Below are 14,117 nucleotides of genomic sequence, written 5' to 3'. Positions count from 1 at the left end.
CTGGTTGGTTTATGAATCTAAACGAAAATCAAAGAAAGACAGTACACCAAATGGGGTTTGGTGCTACACTAAGGTTGAAAATAGACATCGTACCGACAATGCTTGCGTACTGGTTGGTTGAAAATTACAATGAAAAGACAAACACCCTAAACGTTGGCAACCATACCATACATATAAATCAAGAATTGGTAAACTCTTTAACGGGTATACCAAATGGAAGGGTGCCCGTGAACATGAAAAAAAGACCAACAGCTAAAGGCCACGTGGTGGCTGAGTGGAAAGCACAGTTCCGAGGGTTGGGCTGGGTTAACAGACCAAGTGTGAAGATATACTTTGATAACGTTTTGCCTATGATAGATAGCTTTGGGAGAAACTTCTGCCTAAATTTCCTTGTAGCATTCTTCACTATAATGGGGCATGCAACTGACATTGCAGTCGTCAACAAACAATTCTTTCACAACGTACACCAAACGTTCAAATAAACCAAATGAACTGGTGTAGTTATATCATCCATGCAACACGCCAAAATCGCATGGGCTCCCAAAAAGCATTACACAGGCATTGATCATACTTGCGGTAAGAATAAAATTTCACTATTCATTTGGGTGTCATTAAAACGCCAAAAAATATCTGTAATTTGAAAAATCTATTCTGTTACAGCTTGCCTTCGTGAACGATGCTTGCAATAGGAAAAAATGGGACCAAAAAGAAGGATACCCAATTGAGTGGGTTACAACAGAAACTCTAGACTTATTTGAGAGTGCAATGGCAAAACACCTTGTGGGCAATGAAGTGAAAAGGAAAACAGTCAAAAAAGGTAAGGGAAGCAAGCCCCAAAAAACAAGAAAAATGCATGTTGTTGTTCATGATGAAGATGATGGTGATGATGTTGAGAATGAAGATGAAGATGATGTTCACAAGGTCGATGAGCATGCTGATAACAATGATGATGAGTTTGATGATGATGATGGTTTTGATCATGAAGATCATTATAACTATGAGGTGCAAAACGCCACGCCCTTCAATGATGATGAAGAGGCTTCACTTCAAAGGATGGCGAATAAGGATAGAGAAAGCCGGGAAATGATGTTTGAAGTTTCTGCATCAGGAAACCATGCTCTTATCAGAGAAGTAACACAATATGACAACATTTTTGCTGATGAAGAAGAACGAAACAAGGAACCTGAAGTGGTATGTTGTTCAAATAATAAATTTAAAAAAAACAAAAAACACCAAGATAAACAAAATCCTTTTATTTAATATAACAGGAAATGGCTGATAAATTGGATGGAGCATACAAAGAATTAGAAGACAGTTACAATAAAATGAGCGCATTGTTAAAACAGTCAAAGTCCGAATACCCAAACAGCCTCCTGGTACACATTAAATGCTCACAATGTATGACATTATTGGAGAACATCTCAAAATTTGTTGATGAAAATGCCAAAGAAATGCCAGCTGAAATAGAAGAAGATACAGAAGAAACTAAGGTTGAAAATGAGGTGGTATTAGGAGATGAAAATGAAGAAGAAGGGGAAAAGGAGATGGCTGAAAAAGAAAACACTATTGAATAGAAAATAGTTCATGAAAACGCCAAAGAATTTGAAAATGAAGAACAAGGAGAAGAAGGATGTGAAAATGAAGAAGAAAGGGAGAAGGAGATGGCTAGAATTGAAAACGCCATTGAAGTGGAAACAGTTGATGAAAACGCCATGGAAGTGGAAATAGTTCATGAAAACGCCATTGAAGTTGAAAATGAAGGAAAAGGAGAAGAAGAAGGAGAAAAGGAAACGGAAAAGGGGAAGGAGAAGAAGAAGAGGAAGGGGAGTCGGAAGGGAATGGTGAAGAGGATGGAGAAAAAGAAGGAGAAGGGGATACAAGGGATGTGGCAATAGAACAAAACGCCGAACCCTCGACTGCCACAACAGCCCCCATATATGATTGATGATGAGGATACTATATCATTCGATGAAGATGTAAACGAAAACGATATTGAGAGATGGAGTTGTGATTTCAAGAAACACTTGAATATCATATTTCGAGATACAATGGGGAAAAGACAATTAAAAGGAATATTGCTGAGATTTTGGAGCTGCCAGGACAAGATCTAAAACAAATGATTGATATAAAAGAAGGTCTTGATAATTCAAGGATGGTGGATGAAGTGATTAAAGCAATAAAAAAACATCTGCAACCTGCTGAAGAGACCCCAAAAATGCCTATATTTGATAAGACACCACACATCGCCACGACAGAAACACAAGACAGTCAGGCATTCAACACTGAAGAAGAAAAAACTGAAGGGGAGATGGTGAAGAAAAGTGTCGACCAACAAGGGGCAGTGTTTGATAAAACGCCATATGAACAACCACCAACTACATCTGGGAAAAACCTCTTGAAAAGTTTTGAAGAGGAAGAGACACCCAATAAACCCCAGGATGAAAACGCTATCAACACATCGACACCAAAAATGCCAAACAGGTTAGATGTGCAGGAGAAAGGTGATGAGGACAACACTCCAGACATCATAAAGCTGATGTAAGAAAATACAATTTTAAACCCTGAAGAGTTGCCTACTGATGAAAAAGCTGATAAAGATGATGAAGAAGATAAAAATATATATAAAAAAAGAATGTGGCTGAAGAGGAGAAGAGAGATAAAAAATTGAGCAGGGCATGTTTGTCACCTTATCTAAGAAGGCAAGTGGTTATACATGAAAAAAGAACAAACCCTGAAAATAACCTTTCCACATACATCTTCACTGGAATCGGCGATTATGAGTATATACACTTCTCTCAAAATAAAACGCCAAACTTTCCATTCATAACGTTTACTTGAGAATATGCATGCAAAACGATCAAAACGCCATGTATTATAATAGAATGAGTTTGTATAACTAAAACGCCAAATGATGTTTTTTTTAGAACTGAGCTGTTCAAGATGGGAGAAAAGTTTCTCATGAGGGTGATCTGTGAGAGCATGAAAGCAGGATTTCAAGCACACGTCTCAATTATTCTATGTTGGGCACATATCCTGAACTATGAAGAAAGATACAAGGCTCATGAATCACCCTCAAGGTTATTTTGCACAGAATTACTGTTGGTAACTCTTTTACTATATTTAATTGATAAAATTATAATAGGACATTGTTTTGTTGTTTAAAATGTGGTACTCAATATTACAGAATACTCCGTCATACTACGAAACGACAAAAGAAGATACACGAAACAAAGAATTCAACAGCAACATGGAAACTATTCTGAAAAATACACATTTCAAAGGAGACAAGAAACATAAAACAATCAAGGATTATGAACTGTCTTCGTGCCAATAATATGGGAAAGACATTTCTATGTTATCTGTTTCAACATGAAACACGAAAGAGTTGATGTATTGGACAACAACGGTGTAGGAGATAACATCAGCATCAAAAAAAAGTATGAAGGATGGGTGGAAATATTGATAAGTATACTTGAAAACTTTGAATATAGGAACTATGTTGACAAAACGCCAAAGTAATATATTCAAAAAAATGTGAAACTGCAGCACGGAGCTTTTGTAAACTACTTGCGTATTAAAAAACACCCAAAGCATAAGATCATGAGCAAGGCGAAGATTGTCAGACAAAAGATGGATTGGAGGACAAAGTCTACGGTGATCGACTGTGGGATTTTCGCAATGAGGCATATGGAAACATACTTGGGGGATATAGCTAGTTGGAGAAGTGGTTTGGCAACAGAAGATGCCCTAAATCAACTCCAGCAAAGACAGCTAAATGAACTAAGGGTAAAATACATTGGAAAAATCCTGTTTCTTAGCGAAAATGAAAACAGAAAACTACTAACAAGTTGTCTAAAAACATTCATGGATTTAGGGGAAGCAAAAATACGTGAATTGTTTGACAAAGCAGACGAGAGAATAGCAAAAAGAATGGAAGAATATGTAGATTAGCTAAACGCCATGGATTTTAATGTTGACTATTGTGTTTTACTCTTTACATTATTACAACTACATGTTTGGTTGTGTGATCTTCTATCGTATTTGTGCAAATCAAAGAAAACGCCATGATTAGAATAATTAACAAATAATAACCATTTAAAACATAAACAACATTACAAAAAGGGTTAAAAAAACTAAATTAAAACAAGTAAAAAAGACAAAAACGCCATATCTATAGGAAATCAATAAAACGCCATTAAAACATAAACGCCATTCGAAAAAAAATACTTTTTAAAAAAACGCCATGTAAAACTAGCATAAAGATGAAAACGCCATTAAAACATAAACGCCATTCGTAAAAAATATACTTTAAAAAAACGCCATGTAAAACTAGCATAAAGATGAAAACGCCATTAAAACATAAACGCCATTCGTAAAAATATACTTTTTAAAAAACGCCATGTAAAACTAGCATAAAGATGAAAACGCCATTTATATTTAATTTTTTTGGGCAAAGGAATCATAACGCCATTGTTTAGCGGGAAGTGGACAATGACAATCGTACCCCCGCATAACAATTAGCGCTCCCTGCCACGTGTTGGGCCAAGATCCGTTCTCACCGTTCTCACATTTTTCACCGTTCTCTCCTGCCACGGAAGATCCATAACAATCTAGTCCATAGAGAAAACGGTGGAAAGTGTGATAACGGTGAGAACGCTTATGGATCTTCCGATCAAAACAATCTATGGACTAGATTGGCGCAGTGGCGTTTTCGTAAATAACACGAATTCTATTAAGTGGACGTGCTTCATTAAGGATAAAAAAGGTAAAATATCATTTCTCACATAAAACGCCGTTGAAAAATAAAACGCCAAATAAATACAAAACGCCAATTTTATCACTGCGTACTTTTTTCTGTGTTTTTATTTAAGCTCTCAGGCTACAAAAACGCCACAAAATGTGAAACGCCATAACATATAACGCTAAGCCTTACATCCGGATAAATGTTAATTAAATTTTTTGTTATAAAAATAATATCCCTCCTAAATTACGCGCCAAAAAAATCCTATAAGTAGAAACGTCTCACCACCTTCCGTTTTCACACAAAAAAAAAAACACACAAAAAACACAGTGGTTCATAAAAAAATACAACTCAATTTAAACGCCAAAAAATACAACAATGGCAAACATCTTTTCTTTGATACTCAGTAATGTTCTGCATGAAGTTTCGCTGAATGATTTGTTAGGTGAGTGTAGTAAGATTTTGCTGCATGAGATGGACAAAATTCAAGAAAGAGGGACTGATGACACCCATATGTTATTATGTCATCTTTGTTCTTGAAGAAGGTTTGGATGATTAGAAGAGACCTATCCCAGTGTAATTGCTACTTTGGCCTCGATGATTATAATGAAGACGACGGGCAGATTGCATCCACCCACACGGGGTCGATCTATGTCTCCAACATTCACAAAGACACTTTAACACATGAACAAAGAAAATAACGCCAAACCCAAAACACCATTTATTTGTGATAGTTCTTGTAGTTTCAAAAGAAGAAAGAGACTGATGACACTTAAGATTTAGATCATAAATTACTTCTATTTGTTTTTTTTTAATTTTCTTTATTTGTTGTTTGTTTTGTAATTTCAGCTAAGAAACAACAAAGTACATTAATCCTATAATGAAAAATATAATAAAACGCCAAAATGAGCAAATGCTTGTAAAACGCCATCATACCATAAAAACGCCCCCAAAAACTACCAAACTATAATAAAATTACTTTTAACAAGTACTATTATAATAAATCTAAAAAAAGCTTAAAACAATGTGCAAAGAAAATAAAACAAAAAAGTCCCATCGTTATCTAAACGCCATTGAAAACAAAATGCCATAATTACAGCCGTCAAGAATAGACGTGTTACACCATAAAAACATATGAGTCTGAAAACAAAACACGCTAACTGCAAAAACAGTAAAATGAAATGACGGAAACATAATTACTAACATTTATTACATTGAAAGCCAAATACTTGGGGAATTGAATTTATTTATCTTTTTCAAAACGCCATAATTACCTGTCATGCGCAGGAAAAAAAATTCAATATAAAAGAAGACCATCAGAACACAAGGTCAAACACGCCAAAAACATTGACTAAAAACACCACATATTGTCCAAAACACCAAAAACTTCAAAAATGGCTAAGGTTATCGCATGGAGGTTTGAAAGGAAAGAGAAACGATTCATCATAAAGTTTTCTGATAGGAGAAGGTGAAGATAAGGACAATCAAAGCCATGCTTGGTATGAATGAAGGGGTTCAGAGGGATATCCTGGCCCTTGGGGTTCCAATGGCCAACGATTGTGAAAGAACCCGAACTGTAATAAAAAGACTGAAGACAAAATTTTCGGTAGAAGATGATGATGATATTGACGATACTCCTCTACCAACACTTAGCAGTTGGGTGATGCATGAAGAAGAAGGAACAGTTGAAGTGACTTATAAACACGAGGTGCAATATTCATTGCCAATGGAGGAAATGTTGAAGACAGGGAGGCTATCTATCATTGAACAACTCTGTGATTTAGCACCTTCGAACGATCCAAAATCCAAGGATGCAGTGATATTCAAGAATAGGCTGCAGCAAAGAAGAGACGAGCTAATGGCGTTATACGCCAATCTAAAATTTGATGATGATGAATCTGAAGAAAGCGATGAACAAAGCGATGGGTACATCTCTGATGTAATCCCATCCACGGAAGACTATTAGTTTATTTTGATTTCGTATTATTGTAATTTTATAAAATATAAATCTATGGTAATCAATTATTAACAAAAAGACCCAGAACGCCAAAAAAAAGACATGGAAAACGCCATAACGCCAAAAAAATTAACTATGTGACACAAAAAGAATTAATTCAACGAGAAGAAATCTGGGAAAAACAGTAAAACGCCAAGTAATTAATGATTCTAGATAACGCTAAACATGAAGCAGCATTGTCAAACGCAAAAATCGGGAAAGGAGAAAAATATTGAAAAGACAAAAAAGCCCATCGGCCCCTGATCATGTCCCGCGCCACATGTTGGGCCAGGATGCGTTCTCACCGTTCTTACACTTTTGGGCGTTTTATCCTGATCCCGTTTCTATATATATATATGACCAGCAAGAACTTCTATATCTATATATAGAAAAAACAGCAAGAAGCTAAGAAATCCGATACAAGAAAAGAAAGGAAAAAAGAAGCCGGACTAATTACAATATATCAAGGACATCGAAATCCTTCCACTTCTCCTATGATGGAGAAGGGAGCTTAGACCTATGATTGATCCAAACAAAGCATCTTCCTTGATAAGCTCGACCGTCTTTGTAATCAAAATAAATCTGTCTTCAAACGTCTTTTCATTTCTTGCTAGCCAAATTTGCCAAACCGTTGCTATCCCGATCATATGCACAATTCTCTTCCACCTTTTCGAACCCGGGGCCTGTTTAATAGTATCAAACACTTCCTTTAAAGAGCTAGGGGCTTGGGATTACGGCACCCTAATCCAGATGAAAACATGCCACCAGATACATCTAGCAAATAAACAAGCTATAGACGCATGATCGCACGACTCATCTACATAACCGCATCGGCTGCAAGTTTTTGACTCGATAACACCCCTTTTTGCAAGCTCAGTTTTGATCGGAAGCCTTCCCATTAGTGCCCCCCGAACAAGATAGTTTGCCTTAAGCATCGCCCAGCTGTTCCAATCGAAATATGGTCCATCCGACTCAGCCTCTCTATCTGCTAATTCTGATCGAAGACCTTTAACCGAAAACAGAACACATTCCTAATTATTGAACTATCCATTCATCTCTACCCGCTTTGGACGAACACTGCAGCAACGCTCCCATTATACTGCCAGCTTGCATCCATTCTGCATCTGTATTCGGATCTCTTATCCATTCCCAACCCCAAACATATTGTTACACCTCTCCAGAATATGATCGGCCACCAACCCGTTTTTATTCTTAGCTAGCCGGTATATCTCTGGAAAAGTGTCCTTTAAAGCCTCTCCACAAATCCACCTATCTTTCTGGAATCTTGTGCTTTTCACATCCCCGACTACCACTTTCAATTTATCCTCAATCATTATACCAAGCCTTTGGAGTGTCTCATCCATAGACCGATATCCTTCCAAGTACCCGTAATAACACTTTTAACCGGTACCACCTTCTTCCCCTGCCTAGTCTAATGAATAGCGGCCACCACCCTTGTGACAACTGTCAAAATTCCAGGTATCCGTATAATTATTAAATAATGATTAGTGCTTAATGACTGTGCTGAATTATAATTAATTGTTTGAATTGCTTTCTGATTATTGCTTTACACATACATGTACATCACATATTGGTTAATGTCATAGCATTATTGCATGAGAACTTTATGACTTAAATGATGCATTAAATACAGTTAGCACCGTTATCAGACAAATCAGAAAAATGCTGACGGAGTTCAGTAAATAGTTAGACATTGTAATGAGACATAGAATGAGCCAGAAACAAAGTATTACACTAGTATAGTGTGTAGGAAAGTAAGGATCACAAAACTGCCTTCCTAGTGATAGTTTAAGTGCCGGAAAGTGCCTAAAACTCACATAAACTGCAGAATTATGCAGAAAATCAGCAAATTCAACATTTAAACAATCCAATATCATGCAGAAATATGGTTAAATGGTCCTGAATGTTTTCCTAAGCGTCGGGAATCAAAACTATCACAAAAGGTAACATAAAGCACACTAAACATCATAGTTTAGCAACTTAACGAACCGGTAACCAGCCGAACACTACCCGAAACACCAAATTTTTACTAGAAGCACTGTTTTAACATTACCAAGCTAGTTATGGTCCCTGAACATCATAACACACTATATAAATATCTGCTAACTAAATATCTAACTAATACTTGGATTCTAACCATAATAACTAACATTTAGTTGAAACCTAGCCTACATACCCCCCCCCCCCCACCTACGACCCCAACAAGGTGGCCCCACTTGTGATTTTCTTTGATTATAGTATTAGATCATGTCCTTACTTTACTAAACACTTAAACCTTTGGATCATGCAACATTGGAGATTATAAGATAGACCTTCAGTTCTTCACTTTCATTTCTAAAATAAACCAACACACACAACCTTCTCTTCCTCCTCCCTTGGCTGCGGCCGTAAACAACCACCACACTACCACCATCTTTCACTTCCATTCCATCCATTCCCAAGTGATACAAAGGTGTTAGAGGTTGCATAAGGAAGCTAGGAGCTTTCGGAAGTTCAAGGACCTTCTCTATTTGCTTTTATCCACCTCTTTTCTTCTCTTGATCATCCCTAGCCTTGAGTTAGTAGTAAGAACATTAACCTCTTCATTTTACATCTTGTTTAAGTGGTTAAAAGATGATACATGAAGATTAACACGAAGAACACTAATAAATAAGAAGATGAAACATGAACATAAGCTTAAAAGTATAAGAAATCTTAAAGAAATCATGTTGTTTAGTGTTGTTGTGATACTTGATTATTGTTTCCTTATGTAAATGATGTAGATCATCATATGATCTTGCTAGATCATGATTAAAAACATAATCTAGCAAGATTAGGGGATGAACATGTTAGAGTTTAATGAATCATCCTCACATAAAGCATGAACTTGAAAGAATATAATGTTTCTTGTGAAATGATGATTAAAATCAAATGTAAGTCTTGTAAATCTAAAACTTCAAGGATGATTTTCCAAGAAACCAAATTAAAAATACAAGTTTTACATAATCTTGGCTCTTAAATAAATAAACCATATTTTTGGTGGTTAATAAGGTGTAGAAGCATATATGTGACAAGACAAATCAGTGAGGAAACATTTTTAGAAAATGTGATCACAAGCTGTAAAGATCTATTTTCTTTAAAAATAATATTTTTAAAGAATCAACCACACTTAAAAGGGTAACTAGGCTTACTAAATACACTAGTAAGTTACTACAAATTTTTATAAAATTTCAAGTTCATAAAGTGGTAGTTTATGCTTGCTTTTGGCAAAATTGGTAAGTATAGATTGTTTAATGTTGAATGTGGATTGATTGTGTTGATTTGCAAAAGAAAAAGATATACCCTCAAGGTATGGAAACCTCAATTTTTAGGGGAAACTATGGCAAAATTTTTCGAGAAATTAAACACTTAGAAAAATATTTCTAAACAAATATTTACAAGTGTATTTTAAACCATGTATTTTTCACATAAAGTTTGCCATAATTGTTGTTACAAAAATATAAATATTGGAGGTTGATTTTTATAAATAAAAGTGACTAAATATGTACTTAGAAAATATACATTTAGATGTCACCACGTGTGTGATTATTAGTATATTATGTGTATTATTTATATTATTTTAGGACTTGAAATAATATGACTCATCAAAATACCAAAAAAAAAATTATTACAATCCAAAATATTACCAAAATTCCAAGGAATAAATATACAAAGAATACACAAAATATTGGTGAAACCGAACAAAAGAATTTAACTCACAAAAATATTCCGGAAAATTTATTCGCAAGTATGTTTTGGTAAATAATATTTTGGACACCAAGTGAATAAAAAATATGATTTTTACGATTATTACAAATTTATATCATATTTTTGACAAGAAGAAAGTATATTATTTTGGGCGAATAAAAATATATATATTTTCTTGGAAATTATTAGAAGGTATATTACCTTTGGAAGAAATATATATTTTCTCAAATAAATATGAAATATAATATTTTTGGAGAAAAATAAATTTATATATATTTTCTAAGCTAGACTTGAAAATATATTATTTTTGGAACTTATATGAAAATACAAATATTTTTGCCAAAGGAAAATTATAAATAATTTTTCTAAGTAATATTTCTTAAAATATATATTTTGAAATATATATTGATGGATTTTTAATAAAGATATTATTCTGGGAAAAGTTGAATACAAAAGTTAGTATAAGAATACTTAACAATTACAAGAAAATACGTATTTTTGTACGTATAAATACACTCCGAAATACGACACCAATACATGGCAAAAATGTACAAGTATAAGAATACGAATACAAATACACCCATTCTTGGGAAGGAAATACATGTATAAATGCTTGAAAAGTATCAAGTTAATATATATTGTTTTAACAATTATTCCAAAATTTAATAAATATAATTTAAGTTAAAATATTTATTATTTTAACAAATAATTATAAAACTTGGAATAATATTGAAGACACAAAGAATGTAACTCAAAGACACTAACTAATACTAAATCAAGGCACGACCCGATCGTCTAATAGGCATTAGTACGTTGTAGGTAGTTGTGTATATCCAAAGGAGCTTTGAGTTACCGTTGAAGAACGCAAAATTGTGAGTTCATGTTCCCCCTTTTATTTTAACTGTTTTCGGTTTTATAACTTCGGGGGTGAAGTACATGTTACAAAATGTTTACAAACAATTATAATTGGCATGGTTAGCTAGGGATTGCATAGTAGATCATGTGAATGGGTAGGCGCACTCCTAAGACCATTAATCCTCGTGTTAGGACCGAGGGGCATGAGTGATAGATCTATTTGGGTGTAGCGAGCCCACACCCATGTGGACCGGGGTTTGGCCCATGAGGTGACTATGTCTTGTAGCCGGAGGCCCGGTGCAAAATCTGCTAGGTTTGAGCCTTCCTACGTCGTTTCACACATGTTAATGTATTAGCTACACATTAATTGATCTGTTCCAAGTTGCTTCATACCAGTTTTTAAATACGTACATACATACTTACAAATGTTTTCAAGGATGATTCGTGCACACATACAAATCACAAGAACTTGCTCAACTTTTGTTGATGTTTTCAAACTACATGTATTTCAGGAAACTAAGTTTGGATCTGGCGGGCGTTGAAGTTGCAAGTGTTGTTTGGAATAAAAGATGTCATCTGGTGTCGAATGGTTTAGAGTGTGTATCCTATCCTGGATAGGTTACATATTCCAAAGCCTAGTTTTTGATAATGTCTTTTGAGAAGTCCTTATGGAATTCTAAAACATATTGCATGGTTTGTAACTCAGATTCAAAGTCTGTGTTTGGATTCTAAAACAATGTTGTTATTATGTTTTTAAACTTAAATTTATGGATGACATCGTGGATTTATCATATAGTTGTTTGTTATGGTTGAATGCAATGATGTTAAGCAAGTCACACCAAATCACGCTTCCGCAAAAGTCAGGGTGTGACAGTTTGGTATCAGAGCTTCGATTGTAGCGAACTAGGATTCCTTCTCTAGTCTAGACTACAATCCTTAGGGCTCTCATGAAAATATTTTTACAACATGTTTTCATTGCACACACGAAACGCTCAGATCCAGGAAACAAGCATTTTTACAAACAAAAAGACACGAAACACGATAGTAAGGTTGCATTGTGGTTTAGTCTGGGAGACTAAGTGGGTTAGTCTGGGAGACTAGGTGGTTTACTCTGGGAGACTAGGTGATTTAGTCTGGGAGACTGGGTGGTTTAGTCTGGGAGACTAGGAAGGACACATGATTTCTTGATACATTGCCCTTGCTTGCATACTTAATGTTAGTGGTAATATATGTGCATATTGTTAGTGCATATGTTTGTTGACTTCGTCTTGTATCGAGTCATGTAACTAGATAGATAGACCAGGACACGTTGTATGAGAAAAACAGGAAACAGGCCTGAACCATCCACCTCGCACGAGGTGACCAGTTCGTGCGACCTGGCCAGGTCGTGCGACCTGGGCCAGCTCGTATGGACTGTTTCATGCGACCTGGATTTCCTATAAATAGTGAGTCTTGGATCTTCATTTGTAACATTCTGATTCCAGTAGCGAAGCTCTGCTGAAGTGTCGCCAGATCTGTAAACACTATCAAATCAATACAATCGACAGTTAAAGTGATTCTAAGTGCATATCAAGCTGATATAACATCAATACGTCTGATTCCGCCTTTCGTATTGATCGAGAGCTCTTCTGAACGTCTCATTTGATCGATTCCCCGATCCTACAAGTGGTATCAAAGCACAGGAGGAAGAGTTCTTACCATTTCAGCTTGTTTTCACGGATATATCTGATTTCTACTCATTTATACTCATTCTTCTACACTTTTTCTCAAAGTTAACCGTGAATTCATGGTTAAAATGATCTGATTTTGTGATATAACATGTAAAACACTGTTTTAATCAATCGTGAACAAATCAGAACCTAATTCAACCTAAAACTTGATAAAATTGACCAAACCGCGTGAAAAACATATCAGATTGTTCGAAAATAGCTCAGATCGTGTGAAAGTTTATCAGATCGTGTGAAACTGAATTCCAGGTCGTTTGAATCTGTCTCAGAACGCACGAAGTGTCCAGGTCGTGTGAAAAGTTGGCCAGGTCGTTTTGAAAAAACTCCAGGTCATTTGAAATCTGATCCAGATCGTTTGAAGTGACCAAGTTGTTTGCAGTTAGTTCAGGTTGCGCGGTTTAAATCCCAGATCGCACGGTTTGACATCATTTCAGGTCGCACGATTTGAGATTAGGTCCAAATCGTGTGAGTTAGGTCCAGGTCGTACGAGTTGAAAGTATCCAGGTCGTACGAGGAGGGTTAAGAACATTCAAGTCATTTGAGGTTCACCAGTTCGCACGAGTTAATCCAAATCGTTTGAAGAGTGTGAGATAGTTTGAACTTTATGTTTTTGGGAATCTTTTCATCGAAACATGGATTCTGAATTTTACAACGCATTTACTACCCCGATCACTATGGCTCAGAACGTGAACTTAGAGAATGAAATGGGCACCATGCAAAAACCGCCTAAGCTCATGAATATCGAGGAGTATAGCGGATGGGTGGAACGTTTCGAAAATTGGGTTCAAGCGAATCACTTAGAGGCGTGGGAATGTGTTGAAGAACGATATGTTAGACCGATTGATGAATACGGAGAGATTGTTGCTATTAAAGATTTAGATGACCAAGAGAAAAAGAAATACAAAAGTGAAAAGATGATGATCGGTATATTGCAACAAGCTATTAAGGAAGACATCTTGATTTTATTGCAACACAACGGAAGTGCACACTCAATGTGGAAAGCACTAAAAACAAAGTTTGTTGGAAGTTTAGACATGATCAAGAACCAAAA

The sequence above is a fragment of the Helianthus annuus genome, chromosome 4 (assembly GCF_002127325.2).
Source record: "Helianthus annuus cultivar XRQ/B chromosome 4, HanXRQr2.0-SUNRISE, whole genome shotgun sequence".
Lineage (NCBI taxonomy): Eukaryota > Viridiplantae > Streptophyta > Magnoliopsida > Asterales > Asteraceae > Helianthus > Helianthus annuus.
This window is presented reverse-complemented; position numbering follows the sequence as displayed.